Source organism: Aegilops tauschii, chromosome 3 (assembly GCF_002575655.3).
Source record: "Aegilops tauschii subsp. strangulata cultivar AL8/78 chromosome 3, Aet v6.0, whole genome shotgun sequence".
Classification (NCBI taxonomy): Eukaryota; Viridiplantae; Streptophyta; class Magnoliopsida; order Poales; family Poaceae; genus Aegilops; species Aegilops tauschii.
Genome location: NC_053037.3, coordinates 332,201,558 through 332,215,615, shown reverse-complemented (window position 1 = coordinate 332,215,615; position 14,058 = coordinate 332,201,558). Strand labels below are relative to the sequence as shown.

Sequence of the window (14,058 nt, the reverse complement as noted above, 5' to 3'; positions counted from 1 at the left end):
GCTAAAGACACCCCCACCCCTGAAGTTCAGAATCTAAAAAAAAACCCAACAGTTTTGGTTTGCAACTTCCTTCTTACGAAATACAAAGTGAAAGCGTAAACTTACGAGGGGAAGCGTATTGTGACGGTGAACCCGACAAAGTCAATCCATGCTTTATTATTATTATATATATTATTATTATTACTAGCAAATATGCCCGTCCGTTGCAACGGAAGAAAAAAAACTCAATCTTAGGAAAAGAGTGGTTTAAGAGCCCACATAGATACACGCCCACCATTTCAACACGGCAGAGAAGCAGTAATAGCATAAACCATGAATATGAAATATTACTAAAGCTTAATTTCCCAAATCAAGTTTAATAGTGCCAACAATAGTTACAGAGGCATGCATTGTTTTCCACTATAGAGATTGCTATAGAGTATCTACTTCTAGTGTGGATTTTCTAACTTGTAGTTGTATTTTTTACATGGTCTTCCTTGGTCTTTGTACCCGAAATATGACTGTTTCTTGCAAAAAGAAAACAAAAACTCAAATGTGCAGTTATTTTTTTTCATGTAGAGCATACATGTTTTGATTGTTTGAACCTATTCTTTAAAGATGTTTTGATTGTTTGCATCTAATTTTAAATTTAGAAAAGAGAAAATACACTCAAATCGTTGCTTCAAACATCAATTTTGTGAGTGCCCGTGAGTTTTATACAATTTTATATGGGTGTTCGGCTCAGCTCCCATCCCCATGGACATATGTTCATGTTCTTACAAACGCTTGTAGACGGTGGCAACTGCTGACGCGGATGGTGGTATGTGTGCATGGCATGGTGGTCTTGGCTCCCACTCATCGCCGACCATGCTTCTCGACAGATTGGTCCTAGAGTATTCCTATTCCTATCGTCTTGAAGCTAGCGTTTATCAGGTGTCGTTGGAGGAATAACCTGATGAGCATGGCGTGCTTCCTCGTTGCATCACTCACCGCCGAGTCCATATTGGGTTATTCCTCTTTATTTTTTTGGCAGCAACATACACGGTGTGTTTTTCTAATTGAAATCAACCGATGTGCTTGCGGGAACCATGGGAGTATTTTTCCGTGATGGAAATAAATTCATGAGTTTTTCCTTGTGTACACGACTTGCCCATCTACTACTCCCTCCGTCCCAAAATTCTTGTCTTAGATTTGTCTATAAATACGGATGTATCTAGTTACATTTTAGTGTTACATACATCCGTATCTAGAGAAATCTAAGACAAGAATTTTGGGATGAAGGGAGTATTTCTTTGTGTATATTCATCATTTTACCAAACTTGCCCATCTTCTATCGAGTGAACCGCGTTTCGGCTAGCTCTGAGGCATAGTGATCCGTGTACATTTGTTTTCAATTAAATTTAAATTCCTCCATCATGACCAAATCCTATATGTTCCTGGATTAAGCACATTTAAATTGATCCAGGGCAAATATCCTCACTTCAAAACTTGAGGGGAATTTTTCTCACTTCTTTTAGTTCTCTGTTTATTCTAAATTAGAAAGAAATAAAAACAGCAAAGAGAGAGAGAGGCCCACTTGCCTAGCTGGTCTAGCAAAGGCCCATCTCCTGTTTCTCTTACCCTACCAGAAGTTGCTCAAAAAAAACCTAGAGCAGACCGATCCTAAAATTCCTCTCCTCTCTCGCTCGATCCTTTCCCTCTTGCGCCGCCATACAGGCACGCTAGCCCCCATGCCCCGATCTCCTCGCTTCCCCCGCTGCCCGCGCCTCTGGCAAGGCGTTGCCGCCGCGAGCTCCTCCTCCGCGCCTCCTCTCCTTCCTTTTCTTCCCTCCCCTGACCTCGACGGTGAACCAACGCCGCCCAAGTTTGCCCGCTGCCGGCCCACCCTCCCACAGTCCATCGCCACCTCTGTTCTGGCCATGACATCGCCTGAGTTCCCTCTATTCTTTTGCCCTCCCACAGTCGACCACTGCCTCTGCTCGGGCCATGACATCGCCTGAGTTCCCTCTGTTCTCTTTCTTTGTTAATTCCTTTGATTCTTGAGGTAGCATCTCCCGCTCCATTTATTCCATCTTTGACCAACTCCTTTGATGCTACTTGTTGTCGTCAACTCACAAACACATTTAAATTGGTGGGACTGTCTACAAGTAAACGATGTGGGACTATCTATTAACCATAATCTTCTACATTTTATTACAGAAACACTCGCTGGGGCTGGAACATCTCACACAGACAGGCTGAGGCCCAAGTGGCAACGCATCAGCCACGAAACGATCGCAATTGGTCGAATGGCACGCTCATTGAACGAGGCATTATCAAACACAATCATAAGCACTGAAAAAACTCACCTACATCTATCTCTGTGAACCCGCAAAGACATCCAAAATCCCACAACAATTCCACCATATTGCCCAATGCCATGCAGCAGCCATAAAATCCCAGTCACACATATGCTGATCCGCAACTGTAATTAGCGTTCATGATCCAGGGGTCAGTGGAGAAACATCCCTGTCACATACTTCCTGAGTAGTCATTAAAGTAAATCAGTAAATCTCTTTGAATTAATTGCATACATACCTGGCCTTCGTCTCTGATTGATGCGCAGGATGCACCTTGGCTGTGTCCCGGACCACCACCTCCTCGCTCTTCACCTCTGGTCCACGGACGGACTCAACGCCAAGGTGTTCGCGCTGCTCCGCTCCATCGTGGCCGCGCGCGCGCCCAGCAGGCTGCTTGTGTTCGGCCTCTCGCCGCAGCTCCTCGCGCTCGCCGCGGTCAACTCCGGGCAGGGCGCTGCCACCGCCTCCATCACCGACAGCGCCGAGGACGCGCGGGGCGTGCTCGTTGGGCGTGGCCCCAGCAGCTCGGCGGCCGTCCATGTTTCAAGGTACCCCGACCCGGCCGGGGAGGCGTGGGCGGTGCTGCGGCGCGCGAGGTCGAGCCCGGTGTGCCGGCGCCCGACGGGGACGGCGCGCAAGTTGGGCTGCCGGCTGGTGCTGACCTCCTTGCCGCGGGAGGTGCTCGACGCGAGGTGGGACGTGGTCGTCGTCGACGGGCCGAGCGGGGCAGGTGAGGTCCCGGGGGCCGGGGAGGATGGGCGCCATGTACACCACGGCCGCGCGCGTGACGGGGCCGAAGCGGTGGACGTGACGGTGCACGAGATGAACCGGACGACGGGAAGATCTGACGCCACCGCCAATCTTCTCCACCCAGCGGCGCCATGGCTGCCGACCGACGAGCGCCTCATCGCGGCTGCTGGCCGACGAGGACAGGGGAGCTCAGGTGCTGGGATGGAGACGCACCTACAGGGGGGCCGGGGACGCCGGAGGCGGAGGAGAGGCCGAGAGGGACAGAGGCGGAGGGGAGAGCCGGACGGCCGACGAGTTCGCCGACGAGAGCCCCGCCGGAGCCGTCCCCCATTCGACCTTCTCTGCTTGGCGGCGCAGCTCACGCGCGTATCCATGATGGCGTCCACGATGTTCGATCGGCGTGGTTCAGCGTTCTCTCAGATCTCGCTACTTATAGATGTGCCGCTCCTATCCCGATGGCTACGGAGGTGACAGAGTCTCGGAAACGTTTTAAGGAAATTTTAGCTACAAGTTTGGGCACGTAAAACATATAGTACCACTTTGTGTATATGTTTTAAATTCAAAGTGAAAGCGTAAACTTACGGGAAGAAGCGTATTATGACGGTGAACCCGACAAAGTCAATCCGTGCTTTATTATTAGGGAAAGACTAGTAAATATGCCCGTGCGTTGCATCGGGATAATAAAATTACATGCATCTAGCTCAATATAAGAAGGGCTCAAGATGTGTTCAAAAAAAGGGAAGGGGGGCTCAAGACCCCACAGGTCCAAGTTCTCTAGTTCAACATGCTATCCCAGTCGTGCCGGCACTTGGCTGCTTCACTGTGAGTTATATTACACATGAGCTTGCATTTACATATTGTAAAGTTAGAATTGTTTTGATAAGTTTCAAGTTAGAATGATGATTAAGTGAAATTGAAATAATTGTTACTCTTGCGATTAAAGGACCTGATTGCTGGAGCAAGGAATCACGACTCAATCAAATAAGCCATCCCATATACAAAAGTTGCATTAAAAAAGATATATATGAAACCGTGTTTTCGTTATTGATGCATGCATTAGTAATTAGTCGAACTTGCTTGAGAAACATATCACATTTGTGCATGGTTATTTTCTGATTATTACATAATTGTTTTAATCTGAATCAGTGATACATGAATGACAGATGCATGGATTACAACAAATCAAAATAAAAACCATGATTGTCTTTTTTGGATCTAAGTCGTACTTACTTGTTCGTGCTTTGTACTGTGGGGTTCTCTTCTTCCTTGCTTGCATCTCCATGGAGATGTAATGGCCGTTGTGCCCCCGTCGCTACCTTGCAATAGCGGAGGAGGAGGATGTGGCGCCGATGCTCAACAGCAAGGAGGGTGTACTGGTAATATACACATTCGTGTGCAGCCCCAGCGGTAGGAATCAGTTTGAATATAATAGCACTTAATTAAACCAAATAAATGAATGAAAGCATTTATAAAAGCTCCTTCCCTTGTATTGCTTTAATGTTGCTAGTGCAAAAAATAGACCGATAAGTTCAATAAAAATGTGTATATTAAAATGGGTATATCTTAACTAAAACTATAACAAATACATCTGCACCATATAACTAAATTTAAAGTGCTTAGATCCAAAATAAAATTGCTCAGACTTTCACATTAGCACAATTATTCTGCACTTTTGTAAATTAATTACGGCCACCAAACAGTGCAAGGAAAATTTTAATCAACATGAAAGATGAACAGTACTGAAAGGCGATAACCAAGTCATGCTATTTATTAAAGAATAAAGATGCCATGAGTAGTACACGCCAAGATTAAATCAGTGACCCTGTATAAGCCGTTGGCAGTGCAGCAGCATCAACTCAGGCAATCATTATAGGCAGTCCAAGCTGTTCGCATTGTTTTAGACCGGAGAAATTGATTGCACAATTGCATCAGCTACAGTACATAATTGCCTCACGTATAAGTCATACCATCAATACTCTAATGTATGACCAAACGATCAACGATTGTTGAGAAAAACAAACTGGCTGATCCGATTAGGATGGATTGAATAACTGATGATCGATACGAACTGAATAGCGAAAACGATGAGGATCCCAGATGTGACAAATATAAACATGACTTAAGATGACAAATTAGATGAAGCCTCGCTGTTCAGTCTGTCAATGACAAGGAATCCTTCTGCTTGATGACGGCGACAGTGTCCATGGCATGGATTGACCGAGACCAATGACTTATGGGTGGAAACAAAATAGTTCTGTTGCAGAGCTGGAACTAACACAGAGGAGCTAGAGGAGAGTATCCTCTTTGAGCACTCCCGTGAATTGGTTGTTGCGGCCGCAGCGCGAGCATATCTTGATGGTGATGTTCTACGTACCGATACATGCATGTATGTACCACGCGTGCTAGCGAGCAAGTCAACCGCATCAAGCCGTCGATCTTGGCGCAAACCCGGGAGACCATGGCGGCTGTGATGAGCCGGGTTGTGCTCGAGGGCGACCTCTAGGCGCCGTTCTGTCCCCCCATCCTGGTCGCCATAACCTCCCAGAAGAGCCACCGGCGCACGTCCCACCCTCCTTCACGGACGTGTAGATAGTGTAGTATCTATCATGCGGAAGTAGTGTCCTGCGCCGCCATCGTGCAGCCGTTGGACCACGCATAACAACCGATCTCCGACACCAGCGACGGCTTCCAGAACACCATCGCCACGTCCTTAATGATGCATCCACTTCTTCATGAAATCCACCGGAGTGTCGCTGCTCGGCCCCACTGGCCCGCTCCTTGCCGAGGCCCGGCGATCAACTCTTCTCAGCAGTCTCCTCATCAAGAGATACAAGAATCATCTAGAACTCCTATCATCAGCGCAAGGAGGGCACCCAGTCGAAGGAACACGCCCGCGCAAAGGAGGATAGATGGGAGAGGAATAAAACTGAGACAACAGGAGGCTGCACAACCGGAGACACGTCGCGGTCGATCTACTTGTAGACGCAACAATGCGTGGCGTGGACAGAGACCAAGTTGGAAAAGAAACGTTTTTTCCTTGTATATAATCCTGGACGGAAACAACCCGTCGTGGCTCGAGCCCACCGGGGATGCCATCGTCGCCAGGATGAGGATGCATCTACGCCTCGCTCATTCGGGACGTATCAAATTTTATTAGTACCACCTTGCTTATACATTTTAAATTCAAACTGAAAGCGTAAATTCACATGAAGAAAGCGTATTGTGACGGTGAACCTAACAAAGTTAATCCGTGCTTTATTATTAGGGAGAGACTAGCAAAGTGCCCGTGCGTTGCAACGGGAGAAACAAATTATCACCCTTAGCGTCCCATCCCTGTTACCACTTATTTTCTTTGTCCTCATTGTCTCTCACGATGTCCACTACACGGGAACGTTCCACCTAAGCTTGGAACCAATAAAGAATTGCATCGTCTACATGTACAGACCAGCGAACGGTCGTGTTTGAGATCCCGGCCACATCTGCACAATCTAATGCTTGCGCCTTGTATTTGTGTATCCAGATTTTACATCGTAGTAGTTCAGTTCCACTCCGTAAAGGACACAAACAAGCACCAAATTCAACTTTAGTTTAAAATGATCAACACCTTTTTTTGCGGGTTAAAACGATCAACACCAAAGAACAGTGGAGGTTGCAGTTTGATTGCTATCACGGTCTACTATTTTTGCCTCATCTCCTAAACGGGCTGGTGGGTCTGATTTGTTGGACCGGGTTGCACAGACGGGTCGGGAGGGCGCTGTTTTTTTATTGGTGGAACGTAACACGGATGAACGGGGCAGATGCCTGGTGGCCTAGGATAGACGATCGGTAGAATAGCCTAACTAAGTATGGAGAAACGACATGGACATACCAAATGGGAGGCGAAATAATATTATACCTCCATTTATACAAAATATAGCATATATGCCCGTGGGTTACACCGGTAAAAAATGGAGGTAATATCACTGATAGTCACACAACTTGCATTGGATGTGCAGTTTAGTGCTACAACTTGCAAAATACGTCTTCTTGGTCAGCTAACTTGCGTTTCGGTGCAGATACGGTCACTCCATGCGTATTCGGCGCTTGTGTGGCATGCCACGTCTGCATGGAGCCACTGTCAGTGACCGAAGACGCTCTGGAGCAACCAACGCGTGGTAAACTTGCACGGACCCCCTGAATCTGTCTGTCAGGCGTACGGGCACCCGAGAGAGATAACAGAGATTGCTATAGAAAATTGGTGGGTGGAGAGATTTGAGCAGAATCTGCTCGTTACCCAATTGGCAATACGTTGTCAAGTAATATTGGCAGGACCTGGGTTCAAATCCCAGTCCTCTCTTTTTATTTGGATGTTCTGTACATGTTCTAAATTTTGCCAAAACGTTTACTGAATTTTTGGACAGTATTTTGGGACAGTTTTCAACTGTATTTTGGCACAACTTTGTACAGAATTGAATCATGAAAATAAGACAAAAATCTGAATTTTTGGACAGTATTTTGGCACAGTTTTCAACTGAATTTTGCCACAGTTTTCAACTGAATTTCGGCACAACATTGTACAGAATTGAACCATGAAAATAAGACAAAAATCTGAAACTGTCATGAAGATTGTACACCCACCACTTTTCTATAGCAATCTCTGTTATCTCTCTCCGGTGCCCGTACGCCTGACAGACAGATTCAGGGGGTCCATGCAAGTTTACCACGCGCTGGTTGCTCCAGAGCGTCTTCGGTCACTGACAGTGGCTCCATGCAGACGTGGCATGCCACGCAAGCGCCGAATACGCATGGAGTGACCGTATCTGCACCGAAACGCAAGTTAGCTGACCAAAAAGACGTATTTTGCAAGTTGTAGCACTAAACTTCACATCCAATGCAAGTTGTGTGACTACCGGTGATATTACCTCTAAAAAATGACTTAAATTTAGTGAGGATTGTATGCGCAGACATACCATTCAATGTGTTATAAAATTGGTGCAAATTTAGTAAGGATCATAAGTGGAAGTAAAACATGTCATGTTGTCCGCTGCAACAGAAAAAAAATGACGTGAATTTAGTGAGGATTGCATGTAGGAAAAAATGCTACATCATTTTTATATTCATATAAGATATGAATGAGGCCAGTACGCCTGCCATTGATACTAAATTTCAGGCCAACAAAGAATATATGGCGCCCACAAATCAGTGTCCCTCAATCCTCCTATTTCCTTCCTCAATACGCATGTCCTATCTATTTTGGTAGGATCCTCCCTCAATCCTCCTATTTCCTTCCTCTATTTGGTAGGATCCTCCCTCAATCCTCCTATTTCCTTCCTCTCTCTTTCCTTTCTTCTTTATTTCTCATGCAATCAGTGTCTATTTCCTTTCTTTTTCTTTTTCCTTATATCAAGCATGTCATGAATCTCATTTGCCAGCCGGTTACTTTCCAATTAATTACCCTCTATTTCCGTTCTCTCTCTTTCCATGGGCCTTCCTTCTTTGTTTCTCAATGAGATATTCATGCCTTATTCTTTGCTTAATTTCCGAAGCAGCTCCGTGATGCCTGATAACCTAAGAACGTATATAAATTGGTAAAAATTAATGCAAAATAGCAAGGTGGGACTATTTCATAAGTAAACAAATATGAAAAAGCCTCCGGCCTGTTCCTTGTCCGCCCCGTGGGCCGCGGCAACCGTCTCGGCCCAGCACTCCCGTGCCCATCAAGCGTCCAACTCCCTTGGCCCCAGTACGCCTTGCTTTATGTTAAAGAGCCAGACACCGCTGTTGTAATACCCACAAGCCTGGATTGATTGGTCTGCTACGTTAGCATTTACACAGCAGACCAGAGTTCGAATCCCATTGTCCACGTCCCAATTTCATTTATTTTTCTTCTTCTCGCGTTCAAATGAAGCTGGGCCAACGACCCAGCCTGCAGGCCCAAGTCGGTAGGAACACACATCGAACCTGATGGTTTTGATGCATGGGCACGTATATAGATTAGTACCACCTTGGGTAAACCTCGTGTATATATTTTGAATTCAAACTGAAAGCGTAAATTCACGAAAAGAAAAGCGTATTGTGACGGTGAACCCGACAAAGTCAATCCGTGCTTTATTATTATTAGGGAAAGACTAGTGACACTATGTTTGTCTATGTATTCACACATGTATTATGTTTCCGGTTAATACAATTCTAGCATGAATAATAAACATTTATCATGAAATAAGGAAATAAATAATAACTTTATTATTGCCTCTAGGGCATATTTCCTTCATCTCTGACCAGCTCGCAGCGCCTCCAACTCCGACGCCTCCATTGCCTTCCTCCACTCGTCAATGACCAGCTCATCCACCTCTGCTCCGGAGAGCTCCCTCGCTGGCCACTCGGCGTGATGGTCACCTCCCTCTCTCGCGTCTCTCTGACTGAGATCTGTGTCCCTCTCTACTGCTATGAGGCAACTCGTGGACATATAAAAACTGGTAGATTTTGCTATAAAAAAGCGAGGTGGGATTATGTAATTTGGTAGCGACTCTACGTGAAGTTTCGCCGTTCGTGCCCAAATGGCTTGTGTGGGGCGGACGAGCTATGGGCCAGAGTTGGCCCGTCTGACCGAGCAGACTCGCCTGGCTTCAGCCCAACATTGACTACGCTCGGAAACAATTGTCACCAGCGAACGAAACGGTTTTTTAGTACCACCCCGCGTATAAGTTTTAAATTCAACCTGAAAGCGTAAATTCACGGGAAGAAGCGTATTGTGACGGTGAACCCACGGAGTCAATCCGTGCTTTATTATTAGGGATAGATAGCACATATGGCCGTGCGTTGCAACAGAAGAGAAAATTGAGATGTCTGCCAAAACATCCATCAGTGCAGCACGATGGGGTAGGGAAGCGCATGCCGAGGAATAGAAGAAACACAAATCATCCTTTATTGTCCATTACTACAGGGCATGGATGCGTGGCTACTGAATAAATAAGGAAGGTTACTTCAATCGGTAGTTTCGCCTTAATCATGACAACCAACATCTGATTGGATGATTAATAGGGCAGTGGTACCCCAATGCAAACAGGGATTAAACCCGACGTCTGACACTTTGGTGTCTCATTAAGGAACAATATTTTCAATTGAAAATGACGTTCTCGTCGATAGTGAGGCGCTTGTGATGACTTCAATTTCAAAACCCGTCGGTGTAGTCTCTCGGTACTTATAAGGGTATGATATGTGTGTACGTACATAGGGCAGAGTGTATGTACGTGTTTGTGTGCTCGACATCTATATTGTGTTTTGAAAAAAGTTTCACTTAAACCTTTGCATGCATTCACGTCCTTCAACGAAGTCTCATTCAGCTTCGCACTATCATCGGAATCAAAGAGTAGTTGTAGATCGAAGTGGAATTGTTTCTATAAATTTTATTATATTCGAACAAAAGTGGGGTTTTACATTGTTGATTTTATTGAAGAATGTTGGTTGTTTGGTTTACAAAATTATATTCTTTTTTTGTACTATTTGGACTTGACCCAAACATAAACATTTCACATACACAACAGATAGGCTCATTGTCTAAAACAGATACGCACACATCTTCCCGTTCCCATTTGTTAATAAAATACTTCCTTATGTTGTTAGTAAAAAAAACTTCCTTGTGTTTCTTGTGAGTAAAAAGCCTCCGCCAGCCAGTAAACACACACCGACCATTCATTAATAAATCAGAGGTTGAGCGGCGCCACGTACTACCCCTAACACAATCGAGCGGCGCCACGTACCCACACCATCACGTGTACGCCTCGCTTCTCTGGCATCCTGATGTCTCCCATCCACATCTGCTTGTTAATTCCCCTATGGAGAAGCAACAACCAGCCTCCCACAATAGCTAGTAGGAGTCCGGCCATGAAAGCAATGTTCTGCTCAAAAAGCCAGAGACTCCCGACAAGAGCCAATGACTGCGACGATGGCCCTCTCTCCTCCTTAGCTCTCTTATTTGTGTTGATCTGCAAAAGCGGGAGGGAGGCGACGCATGTCCCTGCTCCAGCACAGTCCGACCTGCTAGGGAAGCCCCAGCCCCGCCTCCAGGCCTGCGTGGAACCCGTCAGCGGAGGAGCCGGTGAGTCATCTGGCGCCATCCTCGCCAACATCTCCGACTCCGACGTCGTCCGACAGGTCGAGCTCGCGGCCGACCGCCTCGCCTCCGCGCTCAAAGCTCGCCCGAGCTTTGAGCCCTGGTAACCGCCGCATCGGCCTGGGCAGCATCGTCGGCGACGCCCTCGAGCACCAACCTCCACAGGTGCGCGTGGGTTCCCCGCCGCATGCCTGGGCATCGTTGGCGACGCTCTCTGCTACCTGGGGTGGCAGCTTGGGCCTTCAACGCAGTCTGTACGGCCGGCCGTGATTCAGGGTACCCCTGCTAGTTAATTCTCTTTCCCTTCCCTTGCGAGCCGCCTGCCTAGTTTTGGCAGCATCACCCTGTGCACCTCTGCTTATTATTTTCTGCGGCCGCAATCATCCCTCATCGGGCGTAGTTCTCTATTTGTCCTTCGCGCCCTGCTTTTTTTCCTCAGCACCTCTGCTTGTTAATTTTCATGGTCGCTTGGTGAATCACCAGGGCATACATATATAAACCGATGATCTTAGATGTAAAAAGGCAATGTGGGATTATTAATTGAAGGAAGAATATGCGGCTTCGTCCACATGAGTCAACACACGCACGCCCTGCTGCTGGGCAGCCCACTACCGCTAAGACAAAAAACGGATCTTTTTCCGACAGCCCAATACGGTGAACCAAAAAACACCTGAATTAGTACCACCTTGCAAAAATGCCCGTGTGTTGCAACGGGAGAAACAAATCCTTACACGTCCCTACCGACCCATCTGCATTACCACTTCTTCCCTTCGCCATCATTGTTAATGGTGGTCTTGTTGTGCGCATATTCATAACGAACATGATCAATCCCAAGGTGAAGAGCTTAATCATCATACTCGAGCATGCTGCTTCGAGAGCCCCTTCCTGTGCCAACTTGTAATTTTGCGGACATGTAATGATGGTGAGTTATTTTCTCAACTACACTTGGTGCATGCACCATCACCACACCCATGCTCCCTAGCACAACGCATGTGCTTTGCAACCGAGAAAACACCGGTTCATATGATCCACAATTGGTCTGGTCAAGGAACTGTCCCTCTACATAGTTAACATCAAATTTAGGGATAATGGGGTCTAACATTAAATATAAGTTTATGAATAAGTTCAAGTTTTAGACGTTTCATGAAGCATCTGAAAGAAATCTAGCAAGTGTGAATAAGTTCAGGACGGATTCTTCCCTGCCTCGGTGGAGCAGGAAAGGCTGAACGAAGGACTTTTAGGAGGAGATGCCTTTTTATTTAACGTGGAATTATGCATGTAGGACAGTGGGGGAGGACTCCCTAATGTATTTTTCATGGAATTTTTCATCTAATAACTGTATAATTTCTCAAAAAAAATCTAATGACTAAAGGAGAGATCATTTTCCAAAAAGAAATATCTGATGGACAATTTTGTTAGATTTGCAGTGGGGTCCTGATTATTTTTCATCTAATGGCAGTAAATAAATAAATAAAGGAGAGATCGCATGGAGAATTTCGATAGTGAATGTCCTCCTTCGCCTCTCTTTCCTTCTTTTCTCTCTCTCATGGAATTAGCCTACCTTTCCTTCTTCTATTTACACCCACTTCGCCTCTCTTTCCTTCTTTTCTCTTTCTCATGGAATTAGACTCTTTCCTTCTTTTATTTATTACACCCAGTATATAGAAGATTAGCCTCTTTCCCTCTTAATTGATATGCACCTGGTATAGCCTCTCTCTTTCCTTCCTTATTTCTGTCCACGTCGCCTCTCTTTCTTTCTTTTTCCTCTCGTGTTAATTAGCCTCTCTTTCCTTGTTTATTTCTCATGTAATCAGCCTCTTTGTTTGTTCTCGACTTGCTGATATTTAATGTAATTTGCAAACTATATGAACGTGTAGGAATAACTCCATGGTAGCGAGGTGGTACTATTCAACAGTCGTACATTAGCCTAGTTGGTTGACCATCTCAAACAATAGGTGAGGTCTTGAGTTCGATCTCACGCACAATCAATAATTTGCATATTGGAGGCCGTGGGTTCGACTCTGTCGGCCACACTTTTTTCAACTCGTTAGTTTTGCATGTGTGCTGGAGGGCACAACTACTCACGGAGAAGAATAAAAATTCGATTGGAAGGCCCACTTATATTCTGCTCATCGCCCAGTATCCACGAACAATGCATGAAGGCTAACGACGAAGGAAAAAAAACAAAATTTAGTACCACCTTGCATATATGTTTTAAATTTAAACTGAAAGCGTAAAATCATGAAAAGAAGCGTATTGTGACGGTGAACCCGACAAAGTCAATCCGTACTTTATTATTAGGGAGAGACTAGCACAAATGCCCGTGCGTTACAACAGGAAAAGAAGAAAAAAAACATACTTTTTGAACCCAATAGCTCAAGACCCTTCCCCCTCCTCCTCCCACAACCGACTGCCAGACATGGTGACATCAGTAAACTCTTTAAAATCTTTCACACTGCCGCACAAGAAACAACATAAAAAAGATGTGTTGTGCAAAAACATAACCGTGAAAGAAATTCGTAAGTGTACTGTAGGTGTGTGCAATTTAAATCACAAAAATATCCACCTGGTCGCGAGTATTTCTGCACATATTTGTTGACATTGCTCAGTGATGCCCCACAAATATTGCACTATAATGAAAATAGTAAAGTCTTTGTACAACATTCTTGCTTCACTACGGAGGCAACAAAGATTTCCATGAACCAGTGTTGGGTGGGTTTAGAGACTGGGTAGCATAGCACTATTTGTGTCCAACGATATTAGAAGCATTTTTTGCGGGGTAATGATATTAGAAGCATTTTTTGCGGGGCAATGATATTAGGAGCATTGTACAAAGATCCTCCATCAATGGCTAATATAACAAAGTAAAGTGCGGAGTTTGTGTCACACATAACAGGG

General features: G+C 45.5%; 1 pseudogene; it reads left to right on the top strand.

Annotated features, from left to right (window-relative positions):
* Positions 1 to 2,585: 2,585 nt before the first annotated feature.
* Positions 2,586 to 4,228, top strand: LOC109740144 (arabinogalactan O-methyltransferase 2-like; annotated as a pseudogene).
* Positions 4,229 to 14,058: the final 9,830 nt, after the last annotated feature.